The following is a 16944-nucleotide window of genomic DNA, read 5'->3' as shown; positions in this document are numbered from 1 at the left end:
TCAAGAATCCAAATTGTCAAGACAATTTTGAAAAATAAGAAAGTTGGAAGTCTCATACTTCCAGATTGCAAAACATACTACAAACTATAGTAATCACAGCACTAGTGTTAGAATAAATATGGACAACAGACTAATGGAGTAAAACACAGAGTCTAGAAATAAACATTTGCATATGTCTTTAGGATATTATATGACATTAAGTGACAAAAGCAGTCACAGAAAATCTAGATATTGTTTGATTCCACCTGACTGAGACACTTAGAAAGGCAAATCATAAACAGAAAGTAGAATCGTATTCGCCTGGGGCTCAGTGGCTGAAATTGGACAGTTTTATTTGACGGTTGCAGAATCTCAGTCTGAGAAGCTGGAAAAGTTCTGGATACAGACATGGTAATGGTTGCATAACATTGTGAATTAACCTAATGCTGCTTTAATATTGTTAAAATTGTACATTTTATTATGCACATTTGATCATAACTTAAAAAACAAATTTAAGAACTAAGGTGACTTCATTAATTTTATCCTTTTCATTAATAGGTTTATGATGTGAACATAAGCTGTATAGCATGATAGCCCAAAATATATGCAAATATCATGGGATTAGGATTGTTCTGGTTCAGTCTCTAAGTCATGTCCAACTCTTTGTGACCCCATGGACAGCAGCATGTCAGGCTTCCCTGTCTTTCAATATCTCTTGGAGTTTGTTCAAACTCATGTCCATTGAGTTGGTGATGCCATCCAATCATCTCATCCTCTACTGCCCTCTTCTACTCTTTCCCTCAATCTTTCTCAGCATCAAGATTTTTTTCAATGAGTTGGCTCTTTGCATGAAGTGACCAAAGTATTGAGCTTCAGCTTCAACATCAGTCCTTCCAATAAATATTCAGAGTTGAATATTCCTTTAGGATTTCCTTTAGGATTGACTGATTTGATCTCCTTGCGGTCTGAGGGATTCTCAGGAGTTTTCTGCAACACCACAGTTCAAAAGCATCAATTCTTCAACACTCAGACTTCTTTATGGTCCAAATCTCACAACAGTCCATGACTACTGGAAAACCCATAGCTTTCACTATACAGAACTTTGTCAGGAGAGTGATGTCTCTGCCTTTAAATAAATTGTCTAGGTTTGTAATTGTCTTTCTTCCAAGGAGTAAGTACCTTTTAATTTTATGGATGCAGTCACAGGTTACAGCAATTTTGAAGACCAAGAAAATTAAGGAAAATTAGTGGTAAAGAACCCGCCTGACAACATATAACATAAGAAATGCAGTTTCAATCCCTGGGTTAGGAAGATCCCCTGGGGGAAGTGATGACAATCTTGCCTGGAGAATCCCATGGACGGAGGATCCTGGCAGGCTACAGTTCATGGGTTTGCAAAGGGTCAGGCACAACTAAAGTGAATTAACATGCACACAAGAAAATTAAATCTGCCACTGTTTCCACCTGTCCCCCTTTTAATTGCCAGGAAGTGATAGAATTGGATTCCATTATCTTATTTTTTCCTGAATGTTGGGTTTTAAGTCAGCTTTTTCACTCTCATCTTTCACCCCCATCAAGAGGTTCTTTAATTCCTTTTTACTTTCTGCCTTTAAGGTGGTGTCATCTGCATACCTGAGATTGTTATTTCTACTGGCAATCTTGACTCTAGCCTGTGAGTCATCTAGCTCAGCATATAGCATCATGTACTCTGCGGAGTGAAGGAGGAGAGTGAAAGAGCTGGCTTAAGACCAAATATTAAAAGAAACAGATCATGGCATCTGGCCCCATTACTGCATGGCAAATAGAAGGGGAGAAGTTGGACAGTACTGACAGATTTCCTCTTCTTGGGCTTCAAAATCACTGCAGATGGCGACTGCTGCCATGGTGACAGCCAATGATTGCTTCTTGGCAGGAAAGTGATGATAAACCTATCCAGTGTGTTGAAATACAAAGACATTACTCTGCCAACAAAGGTCTGGATAGTCAAGACTACAATCTTCCCATTGGTCACATACGGTTGTGAAAGCTGGACAGTAAGGAAGGCAGAATGCCAGAGAATTGATGCCTTCAAACTGTGGTGCTGGAGAAGACTCCTGAAAGTCTTTTGGACAGCAAGAAGAAGATCACCAGTCAGTCTTAAGGGAGATCAACCCTGAATATTCACTGGAAGGACTAATGCTGAAGCTGAAGCTCCAGGATTTTGGTCATCTAATGCAAACAGACAACTCAGTGGAAAAGTCTCTGATGCTGGGAAAGATAGAGTGCAGAAGAAGAAAAGGACATCAGAGGATGAGATGGCTGGATGGCATCACGGATGCAATAAACATGAACTTGGGCAAACTCCAAGAGAATGTGAGGGACAGGGAGGCTTTAGCATGCTGCAGCCCACAGAGTCACAAAGAGCCGGACATGACTGGGTGACTGACAGCAACTACACCACTCTGCACAGAAGTTCAAAGGCAGGGTGACAATATATAGTCTTGACACACTCCTTGCCCAGTTTGGAGCCAGTTCACTGTTTCGTGTTCAATTCTAACTGCTGCTTCTTGACCTGCAAACAGCTTTCTCAGAAGGCAGGTAAGGTGGTCTGATATTCCCATCTCTTTAAGAATTTTTCATAGTTTGCTGTGATCTACACCATCAAAGGCTATAGTGTAGTCAATGAAGCAGATGTTTGCCTGAATTTCTTGCCTTTTCTATGATGGGATGAATGGAGGCAATTTGATCACTAGTTTTTTTATCCTTTTCTAAATCCATGTTGTATTTCTGAAATTTCTTGCTTCACATACTGGTGAAGCCTAGCTTGAAGGATTTTGAGCATTGCCTTGCTAGAAGGTGAAATGAGTGCAATCATAAAGTACCTTGAACATCTTTGGCACTGTCCTTCCTTGGGATTGAAATGAAATCTGACCTTTTCCAGTTCTGTGGCCATTGCTGAGTTTTCCAAATTTGTTGGCTTAGTGAATATAGCACTTTAATACCATCATTTTTTAGAATGTGAAGTAGCTCAACTGGAATTTTATGACGTCCCCCAACTGTGTTCGTAGTAGAGCTTCCTAAGGCCCACTTGACTTCATACACCAGATATCTGCTTCTAGGTGAGTGACAAGACCATCATGGTTATGTGGGTCATGAACTTTTTTTGTTTTTTGTATATTTTTGCCACCTGTTTTTAAATCTTCTGCTTCTGTTAGGTCCATACCATTTATATCCTTTATTGTGCCTGTCTTTGCATGCAATGTTCCTTTGGTATCTCACATTTTCTAGAAGAAATATCTAGTCTCTCCTACTCTATTGTTTTCATCTATTTCTTTGCATTGTTCATTTAAGAAGGCTTTCTTATCTCTCTTTGCTGTTCTCTAGAACTCTGCATTCAGGTGGTATATCTTTTCCTTTCTGCTTTGCTTTTCACTTCTCTTCTTCTCTCAGCTATTTGTAAGGCCTCCTCAGACAACCATTTTGCTTTGTTGCATTCGTTTTGGGGGGGACGATTTTGGTCACCAACTCATGGACAATGTTACAAAGCTCTGTCCACTTCAGACACTCTATCTACCAGATCTAATCCCTTTAATATATTTTTATACCTCCATTGTATAATCATAAGTAATTTGACTTAGATCAAACCTGAATGGTCTGGTGGTATCCCCTACTTTCTTCAATTTAAGTATGAACTTTGCAATAAGGAGCTCATGATCTGAGCCACAGTCAGCTCCTGCTCTTTTTTTGCTAACTGTATAGAGTGTTTCCATAGTTGGCTGCAAAGAATATAATCAATCTGATTTCGGTATTGACCATCTGGTGATGTCCATATTAGAGTCGTCTCTTGTATTGTTGAAGAGGGTGTTTGCCATTACTAATTGGTTCTCTTGGTAAAACTCTCTTGGCCTTTGCCCTCCTTCATTTTGTACTCAAAGATCAAACTTACCTGTTACTCCAGGTATCTCTTGACTTTCTACATTTGCATTCCAATCCCCTATAATGAAAAAGAAATCTTTTTTTTTTTTTTTTTTTTTTTTTTGATGTTAATTCCAGAAGTTCTTGTAAGGCTTCATAGAGTCATTCAACCTCAACTTCTTCAGCATTAGTGGTTGGGGCATAGATTTGGATTACTGTGATATTGAATGGTTTGCCTTGGAAATGAACTGAGAGCATTCTGTCTTTTCTGAGATTGCACTCGAATAGTTCATTTCAGACTCTTTTGATGACTATGAGAGGTACTCCATTTCTTCTAAGGAATTTTTGCCGAAATTAGTAGATATAATGGTCATATTAATTAAATTTGCCCGTTCTCATCCCATTTAGTTCACTGATTCCTAAGATGTCAGTGTTCACTCTTGTCACCTCCTGCTTGACCATGCCCAATGTGCCTTGATTCATGGACTTAACACTCCAGGTTTTTATGGAATATGATATACCTGCATGGTTTGTTTAAGAGGTAAATATGCCAATACAATGACAGAACTAGTAAATTAAAATCTCTATTTTTAAATTTTTATTTTATATTGAAGTATAATGATTAACAATGTGTTAGTTTCAACTGTTCAGCTGTACTGAATCTACACAGTGTATGCATGTGTCTATTCTTTTCCAAATTCTTTTCCCATTAATTTATTACAAAATATTGAGCAGAATTCCCGTGTAATACCGTAGGCCTTGTTGATTATTTTAAATATACTAGTGCTATTTGTCGGTCTAAATATTTATGTAAACAGCTTAACAAATGTTGAATACATACTATGGGCCAGGAGTTGCTCTAAGTACTCAGAATGCATGAAGAAAACAAAGCAAACTAAAAGGGAAAAAAAGAAGAAAAGGAAGAAAAAAGGGGAAAAAAAAGGAGGGCAGGAGAAAGAAGGAACTAAAACCCAAACTCTTTATTTTGGAGCTCAAAACTAGATTTTAAATGCACACTACTAAACACCTTAAAGCTCAACATTCAGAAAGCTAAGATCATGGCATCTGGTCCCATCACTTCATGGGAAATAGATGGGGAAACAGTGGAAGCAGTGTCAGACTTTATTTTGGAGGGGCTCCAAAATCACTGCAGATGCTGATTGCAGCCCTGAAATTAAAAGACGCTTACTACTTGGAAGGAAAGTTATGACCAACCTAGATAGAATATTAAAAAGCAGAGACATTACTTTGTCAACAAAGGTCCGTCTAGTCAAGGTTATAGTTTTTCCAGTGGTCATGTACGGATGTGAGAGTTGGACTGTGAAGAAAGCTGAGCACCGAAAAATTGATGCTTTTGAACTGTGGTGTTGGAGAAGACTCTTGAGAGTCCCTTGGACTGCAAGGAGATCCAACCAGTCCATCCTAAAGGAGATCAGTCCTGGGTGTTCACTGGATGCTGAAGCTGAAACTCCAATATTTTGGCCACCTCACGTGAAGAGTTGACTCATTTGAAAAGACCTTGATGCTGGGAAGGATCAAGAGCAGGAGGAGAAGGGGACAACAGAGGATGAGATGGCTGGATGGCATCACTGACTCGATGGACATGAGTTTGAGTAAACTCCAGGAGTTGGTGATGGACAGGGAGACCTGGCATGCTGTGATCCATGGGGTCACAAAGAGTTGGACACAACTGAGCAACTGAACTGAAATTGAACTGAACTGAAACACCTTTGAACGATTTTGTTCTCTTCTGGACCACTCAGATTGCCTGGCTATGCATGGGGAAGAGGGGCTTGATAATGTGACACTTTCCTCTCTGCAAATCAGTGTCAATATATACCACACAGTTGACAAACCACAAATTGTACTACATCTCCACCTTCCAAAAGAGTCACCAAAGTTACTGATGAACTCTAAGTGGGAAGAGCTTACTCTCAGAGCTACAGGGAATATCTTTGCATGTGGCAGTGTCACAGCATAAATAAAAAATTGTAATGAGTAATAACAAATACATACATTTACATTTCAAAAATTAAAAACAAAATCTCTATAACTATATAACAACTGCTCTCTCATTTGTTTGTTTTTAAATATTTGTTAACTAGGTTCTCTTTGTCTGTTTTGTTGTTGGTGTCTGTTTGTTTTGGATGTGCCATGTAGATTGTGGTAATGTTCAAAATGCTTCACGCTAGGCTTCAACAGTATGTGAACTGAGAACTTCCAGATGTAAAATCTGTATTTAGAAAAGACTGAGGAACCAGAGATCAAATTGTCAACATCCTGCCCGACTTTAGTATCTACTACAAAGCTACAATCATCAAAACAGTGTGGTACTGGCACAAAGACAGAAATATAGATCAGTGGAACAGAATAGAAAGCCCAGAAATAAATCCATGCAACTATGGACACCTTATCTTTGACAAAGGAGGCAAGGATATACAATGGAGAAAAGACAACCTCTTTAACAAGTGGTGCTGGGAAAACTCGTCAACCACTTGTAAAAGAATGAAACTAGAACACTTTCTAACACCGTACACAAAAATAAACTCAAAATGGATTAAAGATCTAAATGTAAGACCAGAAACTATAAAACTCCTGGAGGAGAACATAGGCAAAACAGTCTGTGACATAAATCACAGCAGGATCCTCTATGACTCACCTCTCAGAGTAATGGAAATAAAGGGAAAAATAAACAAATGGGACCTAATTAAACTTAAAGGCTTTTGCACAATGAAGGAAACTATAAATAAGGTGAAAAGACAGCCTTCAGAATAGGAGAAAATAATAGCAAATGAAGCTATGGACAAAGAATTAATATCAAAAGTATACAAACAGCTCATGCATCTCAATGCCAGAAAAATAAATGACCTAATCAAAATTTGGCCAAAGAACTAAACAGACATTTCTCCAAAGAAGATATACAAATGGCTAGCAAACACATGGATAGATGCACAACATCACTTGTTTTCAGAGAAATGCAAATCAAAACCACAATGAGGTACCATCTCATGCCAGTCAGAATGGCTGCTGTCAAAAGTCTACAAACAATAAGTGCTGGAGAGGGTGTGGAACAGCTGGGAAATACCTAAATATAAATGCAGTTTTATAATGTAAATAATTCTCTACCTGGAATTTGCCTCTGAGTGCCTAAATTTCAAAATAAACATGCTATTAATAAGTAGTATTATTTTATGACCCCAACCCATAAAATTATATTTTCTCTTCTACCTTTAAAACACGAAGTCGTTTTATATTGTTATGCTTATTTTCCATGCTCACTTTGTTTTTTCCAGAACTTCCTCGTAGCGTTTTTTTGCCTCTGCATTTCTGAGTGTGCAAGCCTGAGAGGTTTAGCAAAGGACTTTTCGAAGTATAAAATGCAGCCGTGGTCTGCTTGCTGCAAACAAGCAGGGTGCAAAGACTGAGAGGGCCACATGATGTGGGAGACACGGATGGAGAGGACCTGCCGTCTCTCCTCCAACCTGTACGTCCTTGGGGAGCACAGATGACCGCATAGGAGACCATTAAGGGAAATCATTTCACAGGCAGAAGAACCCCCTGCTGGGAGCAGCAGAGGTCAAGGCTGTGACTGCGCACGCAAACGAGCTTCCACACAGGGTTTGCATCACACATGAGCGTCTACGGCTCTGTGGCCACGGACAGGCGCCCGCACCATGAGGAGAGCCTGGGTGGCAGCGGGTCCAGCCCGCTAGCTCACGCCGCTTGAAAGAAGCCTCATCCCTGCCGCTCATGGTGGTTTTACAGCCCAGGTTTTGCAAACGGCCGCATAGCGCTCACTGGCAACCAGTGTGGGCAGAATTAGCACCAGTAGACTCTCAGCAAACATTTGAGACCTGAACTTGCTGAAAGAGAAGATTTTTTTTTTTCTTACAGCAAAAGTCACCTAGCATTTTAGGCGTCATAGCTGAAGAACAGCAGCTAAACACTAGGTGTCAGAAACACAGACAGGAAACTCGGCTCTGCCCAAGCCTACAGCAGGAGACGTGTTGGCTGAAGACACCTCCAGTGACGGTAATAGGTTTATAAGCTCTTCCTAAAGTGTTCTTAAAATGAATCTCGTTGAAAATAACACCTGAAAATTGTTTTGTGACTCGCCTCTTTTAAATATATTTAACTTAATTTTCATTCTAAACTATATTATTTATCTGATTTATATTCAAATTATTGCTTATTTTTTAATAATTTTGAAATAGAACTATGAAGATCTAGGCATATTTCTGAAAAACAATAGGAATAAAGAACTACCAGTCTCCTCACAGATCAAAATGTGTTACATATCATAGCAATTCTATGTCAACCTGCACATGAATAAGGAGATCATTGAAACAGAAGATTGTCTTGAGTTGGACCCAAATACACTGGGATATAATAGTCAGGTTTCAAATTAATGACAAAAACATAACTATGAGACTATTTTTAAAAACCTCAAAATATCGTGAAAGCACTAAAATTTCAGTCCCCTTTCAACTCTTATACCAAAAATAAATTCAAGATGGATCCAGCTTTTTAATATAAGAGATAAAGAGGCTTTAAAAATTAAATACTGAAAGAGAATTGAGGAATATTTCGCCCAAGTGGAATGGGAAAATAATTTCCAAGTAGGATACAAAAAACAAAAAATATTGAATATAAAATGCAAAAAAAAATTATATGCAAGAAGCATTCTACATAGTTCAAAAAGTTAAGAACATATAACCAGAAAGCATTATCTACATATGCAGTGGTAAAAAAGATTATTTCTTTAGTTCATAAATATCTCATAAAAATCAGTATGAATAAGAGAACGAATTGAATGAAATGGGTAAAAGAAATATTTTTTTCACAAAAAAATCAAATTAAATATGTGGAAAGATGATCAAACTAAATTATATCAAAACAGTCGTTGCTAAAGTACAACTTGAATCAAATGTCATATTTATCAGGTACTGCTCATTGAGATGTGGACAAAAGTATTCTCACAGACAGCGGATAGGACTGTAACTATTAGAAGATGCTCAAGAATGGTAGTTTGGCTACAACTATCAATATCAACATTTTAAATGCATATACTACCTGATCATTGATTCAAATATTATAACAATGATTCTATGCCAATGAACTCATATTTACCTATTTATAAGACCATATATTTTTGAATAACTCTTTGTCATAGAAAGATTTAGCAATCAACTGGAGAGGAATGTACACATTAATTCTAGTAAAAATTTATAAAGAGTATTGCTGACCATATGAAAAATTAAGGTTATATATAAGGACTGGGCTTCCTAGGTAGCAGAGTGGTCAGGAATCTACCTGCATATTCAGGAGATGCAAGAGAGGGGTGTTTGTCCCTGGGTCAGGAAAATTCCCTGGAGGAGGAAATGACAGCCCACTCCAGTAATCTTGCCTGTAAAATGTACACAATATATGGACTGTAATGAAAACATTTTCAAGATTTTGCATAGTAAAAGTGAGTGTTAAATATATATATATAGAAACAAATATCCGTATGTTAAATACACTTGCACGCACCAAGATTATTACCAGATGAAAAGAAGCCAATTTAAGGCCAACCTCTAGCATCACTGACTCAATGGGCATGAATCTGAGCACACTCCAGGAGAGAGTGATGGACAGGGGAGTCTGGCATGCTGCCGTCCATGGGGTCGCAGAGTCGGACACGACTTAGTGACCGAACAGCAGCTGAGGACGAGGGCTGGGAACTGCTGAGGGAAATAGGAAATTCAATTGAAACTCTATCCCATATTGTTTGGTTTCATTCATTCTGTTTGCTAATGCATGCTAAGTCACTTCAGTCACGTCCGACTCTTTGCAACCCACGAACTGTAGCCCACAAAACTCCTCTGACAATGGTGATTCAAGAGTGGGTAGCCACGCACTTCTCCAGGGGATCATCCTGACGCTGGTCTCCTCCATTGGTAGATGGATTCTTTACCACAAGCATCACCAGGAAAATCTTGATTATTAATATCTTAGTTCAACATTACTTACAAACAAAAACATATGAAATTAAAAATTTTGTGTATAATTTTCCCACTATAAGTTTCATCACCATATATTATTAATTCTCACTATATAGGCATTAGCCTTTCTAGGTACAGTGATAAACAAGGAGTTATAGACCTTCCATTATAGTAGGGAGGGAAACTGTTAATAACAGCACAGTTCTATAATTACATTAGTTAAAAATAATTAGTATATATTCATTGGAGAAAGTGAATCTAGAAACAAATTTTAAAATGACTTCAGCATTCTAGGAAAATGTACTCTAATGTCAAATGTCTCCCTTCATAGTAAATGATGCACTTCTTTAATATGAGATAAAAAAGTTTCTTCTCCAGAGCTTCTTCATAGCATTAGTCAACTCAGAATTTCTTAGACTGTTGATTAGTGGGTTCAGCATGGGGCTTATGACGGTATAAAACACAGTCACTGATTTGTCAATGGGAAAAGTCTTAGCCGGTCTTGCATTTATGAAAATACAAGGAACAAAGAAGCAGACAACCACGGTGATGTGGGAGACACAGGTCTGGAGGGCTTTCCGCCTCCCTTCCTGACTCAGGTTCTTCAGAGAGTGCAGGATGACTCCAGGAGGCGAGTAAGAGCAGAAACCCAAGAGTGCAGATCAGTCCTCCATTGACCACAACTAAGATGCCAGTGACATAGGTGTCAGTACAGACGAGTTTCAGTAGAGGGAACATGTCACACAAAAAGTGATCAATGACATTGGGGCCACAGAATGGGAGCCCGTAAACAGTGCTGAGTTGAATTGCTGAGTGTAGAAAACCTCCAACCCAGGACACCACCAGCAACACAACACATACCCTGTGCCTCATGATCACCAGATAATGCAAGGGCTTACAGATGGCCACATAGCGGTCATAGGCCATCACCAGCAGAAGTAGGATCTCTGATCCACCAAAAAAGTGCTCTGTAAATAGCTGGGTCATGCAAGATTTAAAGGATACGATTTTTTCCCCAAAGAACAAGTCTGAAATCAATCTAGGTGTAATACAAGAAGAGTAAGTGACATCCATAAATGATAAGCTAGCAAGAAAAAAGTACATCGGTGAGTTCAGGTTCTTACTGACAGTTATAGTCACAACTATGAGCAGGTTTCCCACCACAGTCAAGATATAGAAGAGCAAGAATGTAACAAAAAGGACTTTCTGCTCCTTCGGATTCTGTGTGAGGCCCAAGAGGATGAAGTAAGTTACATTGCTCCTTGTTTCCATCTAGTCAGTCTAAATTCTACGTTCACTTGTTAGAAGCAGTGTACCTACAAAACAAGGGGAAAACTTTTAAATGAATTAAATTTTCATCTGCTGTTATATATTCAATTAAAAGAATGTATGTGGAGAGTCTTTTCATGTCCAATGTTTCATTGATAGTGTATCTCCAAGTTGAATAAGGTAGAGTTACTTGCCCTCATGATATAATACAGGAATAGGGATAAGATAATTCCAGATCCATATAATAAGCTGTAAGAAAATTCACAAATGGTGAATCATGGTACAGTTATGCATCAATAATAATTAAATCAGAGAAGACTTTCCAGAGGAATTAGTGCTTTAGCTGAATTTTTTTTTAAGTGAAACAAGAACGGACTGGAAGGGAATTCAGTGAAGTCACAAAACTGTAAAAGTGAGGTTCATGGTAGTTTACATAATCAACGTGAGTAGATGGAAGCATGAATAGAAGGTTTCTCTCCTGAATTGTCCCAGATCTCACTGATACTTCTTAGGTCTTTAAGTGGATATTTACCTTTTCCTGACCAGTAAACACTGCAACAGTCTAATTGTGTGCCTCCAAACCCTGTGTTTCCCCTAATTTTAAAATATGTATATGCAGCATCTCTAAATGTGGACAAGCAACTGAAGGGCAATTTAGTATTTACAAAACTAACTTTTTTATTTTCCACAATATGTAGCACTTCCTATACAAAATTTGACGTGTTGCCTTTTACCTTGCTAAATGATATAATTTTTCATGCTACTGTTTAGACAAAAAATTTCAGTGCTCTTCACTTATTTTTTACTCTTATATAAATTAAATATATCCTATTGACTCTACTTCCAAAATATATCACAAATTGGAATATTCTCATCTATTTTTTTCTGCTATGCTTTTTTTTTTTTAAGTTTCTTCATAGTCCACTGTGATAGCCTCCTCCCAAGTCTCTCCGTGTTTATTCTGGCCTCCAAAAACTGGTTTTCCTGAAGCAGCTCAAATTGTCCTTCTCATTCTTATTCTGATGATATCACCACTCTGCTGCTCAAAAGGCTTACAGTATATTCCAATCATGCAGTCATAGTTTAATGTGTCACATTTAATATTTATAGTAACATACACTACAATCCCTGTTTCATCACTAAAAAGTACTAAGGCTCAGAACATCTGTTTCATTTTCCCAAAGTCACACATTTTTGAGTGCTGTACTTAGAATTGAATCTAAGTTTGATTTATTTCAAAGTAAGTTAATTTCTTTCTTAATAAAGAAGGTCTCTCAATTGTTAACCTGTTTCCCCATATTTTCCATTAGTCTTACCTTGCAGAGGCTTGTTCACAAATTGATGAATGAGTTTTAACACAATGTAAGTCCTGGAATTCTTTCATCCAGTATGACAGTAGAGAGCAAAAGGGTGCCTTATTATCTGAGGATATAAATTTGTACAGTCATTTGACCATCCAGTTTCTAAATGAATTCTTCTCATTATTCAGAGGGTCATTTTTATATGCTGGATTATTTGAAAGGAATTCCTTGGTGTACACAGAAAAGAAAAACCTTAATCACTTTAGGAAATTTATCAAAATGGCCAACAAATTCTATATAAACATAGGAAGATAGCAACTAGTCATTTCCCAGGGAACTTTTTCATAAGTAACCTCTTCCCTAATAACATTAAAAAGAAAAATAGCATTGATTGTTTAGCCCATCTCACTCTGTCACGTTGACATGGCCAGACTAGTTCAAACTGAAATTTTGAAATATATTTCTATGATATTTTTTAAGTCTAAGAAAGGACCTCCTGAAAAGTTGGTGCAAGTTACTAAGTGGATAGCATTTTCTTCCTGTTAAGAATGAAGATCATGGAGTATTTCATCCCCTCTGGTTGCAATTATTATTGAATCTTAGAGTTGGAATGTGTCCAAGACTGATTCTTGCTTAATTAATTCAGTGGGATTTTCCACAAAGTTTTTAAATAACATCTGTATGTAAAGATATTAATAGGCCAAATCACATAGTTCATGTCAGAACAAATAGTACTTTAGAATCTCTATAAGACTGCTGCCAATCAAGAATAAAATATCAACCCAGTCATTTTGCTCCATTGAACTTACTTGTTATATATTTCCCCACCTGAAATAGCAAGATTTTCTTTCCTTTTATTTCATACTCAGCTTAATCACCATAAAATTTGGTTAGAAATATGAAAATTATATCAAAAGACACAATTAAATATATCAAAATTGTAGATATAAGAGCTAATAGTTTAAACAATTAGCAACTTTTTAAAAAGTAGGATGCCTCTGTTACACCAGCAACTGTGCTATAAGTAAGGATACAACAATTAATAAAACCAAGGTTAAATCATGTAAAAAATTTTTTCTTGCATTCCTGTGTTATTTTCTCAGAATAAATTCAGACAATAAAGAAGGAGACATTCAGTAATTGTAGTTGTATTCATGGCTTGTAATATAAGAAATAGTTTACTGTGACAGAAAATAAGAGGAAGTTCTACTGTGGATAATGTAATCAGAGATGGCCTTTCTTAAAAAGTGATATTTAAACTCAGATTAAAAAGATAGGAAGTGACTACCATTAGAAGTACTGTTACAGAAAGCAAAGCTAAGTAAAAATTTAAAAATGAAATTATCTCACTTCAGAGAATAAGCGCTATACTTAGAAAAAATCTGAGTAACATGGAAACTTCCATTACCATATGTAAGACTGATAGACAATAGGAATTTGCTGTGTGGCTCAGGAAACTCAAACAGGTCACCCTAGAGGAGTGGGATGGGAGGGAGGTGGGAGGGATATTCAAGAGGGAGGGGATATGTGTATACCGATGGCTGATTCATGTTGGGGTTTGACAGTTTACAACAAAATTCTGTAAAGCAATTATCCTTCAATAAAAAATAAATTAATTTTTTAAAAAGGACTTGTGAAAGTGTGCCCACTGTCTTCTTTCAGATTTTAACGTGGAAGTTTCAAGCTTTAGTGTTGAGGGTGATGTTTGTGGTGGAGCAGTCACATGTGGACTTTTTTATGTCCAGGCACATTCCTTCTATTTCAAACTTGCTGAGAGTTTTTTGTGAAATGTTGTTGAATTTTTATGTGGTCATGAACAAACCAAGCAGAAATTAAGAAAATAATTCCACTTACAAGAACACCAAAAAGAAGAAAATAGTTGAGGCAACTTAATGAGACAAAAGCATTTTAAACTGAACATCACAAAACTTTATTCAGAGATATTATAGAACACACACATATATGGGAAAACATTTATGAACTAGAATATTTAATAGTGTTAAGATATTAATATTGCTTCAAGTGATCTACAGATTCAGTACACTTCCTATCAAAACTATAAAAATGCTTTTTACAGAAGTAGAAAAATTCATGATAAAATTCGTATGGACTATTAAGGACTTCAAAATTGCCAAAACAGTTTTGAAAAGGAGGAAAGTTGGAGGTCTCACACTTCCTTGCTCTAAAACATACTACAAAGCTGCAGTAACCACAGCACTAGTATTGGGATAAAGATGGACAACAGACTGATGGAGTAAACAGACTCTAGAAATAAACCTTTGTATATGTCCCAGATAATTTTCAACAAGACTGCCAAGAGCATTTTATGAAAAAAAAAAAAGATATAATATGGCATTAAGTGAAAAAAGACAGTCACAAAAAACAAATACTGTATGATTCCACTTGACTGAGACACTTAAAGAGTCAAATCATGGACAAAAAGTAGAATGGTGGCTGCCCACAGGTCAGTGAGGGAAAATGGGAAATTTTGTTTAACGGTTTTAGAATTTCAGCTTGAGAAGTTGGGAAAGTTCTGGATATAGACAGTGGTCATAGTTGCATAACAATGCCGCTTTAAGATGATTAGAGTTATGAATTTTGTCATGTATACTTCGCCATAACTTTAAAAGTAAATATAAGATGTAAGGTGATCTCATTAATTGATTTATGATATGAATATAGAGTATAGCTTGATAGCCCAAGGTATAGGCAAATATCATCAGCTTCAGATACATCTGGGGAATTTAAGAGGCAAATATGTCAATCCAATGACAAAACTACTAAATTAAAATCTCTATCTTTAAATTTTTATTTTAATTTGGAGCATGTATGCCTGTGTGCTGTGGTTTCAGTCGCGTCTGACTCTGTAAACGTGTGGACTGCAGGCCGCAGACGCCTCTGTCCATGGGATGATCCTGACAAGAGCAGTGGAGTGCGGCGCCTCGCCCCCCTCCATGGGGTCTTCCCGGCCCAAGCCTGCATCTGCTGCAGCCCCTGAATTACAGGCGGATTACCACAGAGCCACCGGGAAGCCCACATTAGACTGCAGTGATTTACAACGTGCCAGTTTCAGATCTACAGCAAAGGACTGAGTTATACAAATACACGTGTCTACCTTTTCTCCATTTCTTTTCCCACTTAGTTTATTGCATAATGTTGCATAGAGTTCCCTGTGCTGTACAGTAGGACTTGTTATAATCTATGTTAAACATGTAGTGGCTTAGTCCAACTCTTGCGGTACCAGGGACAGCAGCCTGCTTGGCTCCTCTGTCCATGGGATTTTCCTGCAAGAATACTGGAGAGGGATGCCATGCCCTCCTCCATGAGGTCTGCTGACTCAGGGATCCAGCCCACATCTCCTCTAGCTCTTGCTTTGCAGGTGGATTCTTTACCACAGAGCCAGCGGGAAAGCCATGTTAGAGTATAGTGATTAGCACTGTCCACATTGCTGCATTTGTCTACATTGCTACAAAATGTCTACAGCAAAGTGACTGACTTACACATATACATGTATCTACTCTTTTTCAAATTCTGTTCCCATTTAGTTTATTACAAAACATTGGGTAGAGTTCCCTTGTGCTAGACACTAGGCCTTGCTATAATCTATTTTAAATATAGCAGTGCATATTGGTGGAGAAGGAAATGGCAACCCACTCCAGTGTTCTTGCCTGGAGAATCCCAGGGACAGAGGAGCCTGGTGGGCGGCCGTCTATGGGGTCGCACAGAGTCGGACACGACTGAAGTGACTTAGCAGCAGCAGCAGTGTGTACTGGGCGCTTCTCTGGTGGTTCACTGGTCAGGAACCCACCTGTAACGCAGAAGACACCAGAGACCTGGGTTCCATCACTGGGTTGGGACGACCCCTGGAGGAGGGCATCGCAGCCCGCAAGCCTAGGTGTATTTCTGAGAAACAATAAGAACGAGAGACTGCTAGTCTCCTCACAGACCAAAATGTGTTACATATAATGGCAATTATGTGTCAACCTGCACAAGAAAAAAGAGATTAGTGAAGCAGAAGAGGGTCTTGAACTGGATCCAAATACACTGGGATTTCAGGAAACAAAAATCAGGATTTCAAGTTAATGGCAAAAAGATAGCTATGCAACTATTTTTAAAAACCATAAAATATAGAGAAACCACTAAAATTTCAATCTCTTTTTAACTCCTATAGCAAAATAAATTCAAGATTAATCAAAAGTTTTAATATAAGATATAAAAATGCTTTAAAAAATAAGCACTGGAAAAGAATTGAAGACTATTTGACACAAGTGGAATGGGAAAATATCTTTCTAAGCAAGATACACAAATGAAAAAAATTGAATACAAAATGTAAAAATAAAAAATTTACATGCAAAAATCATTCTACATAGCTTAAAAAGTTAAAACCATGTAACCAGGAAATGGAGAAGGAAATGGCAACCCGCTCCAGTATTCTTGCCTGGGAAATCCCATGGACAGAAAAGCCTGCTGGGCTACAGTCCATAGAGTAGAAAAAGAGTCAGACACAACTTAGCAAG

This window comes from Muntiacus reevesi, chromosome 9 (assembly GCF_963930625.1).
Source record: "Muntiacus reevesi chromosome 9, mMunRee1.1, whole genome shotgun sequence".
Classification (NCBI taxonomy): Eukaryota; Metazoa; Chordata; class Mammalia; order Artiodactyla; family Cervidae; genus Muntiacus; species Muntiacus reevesi.
The sequence above is the reverse complement of the archived record's forward strand: the minus strand, read 5'-3'. Positions refer to the sequence as shown.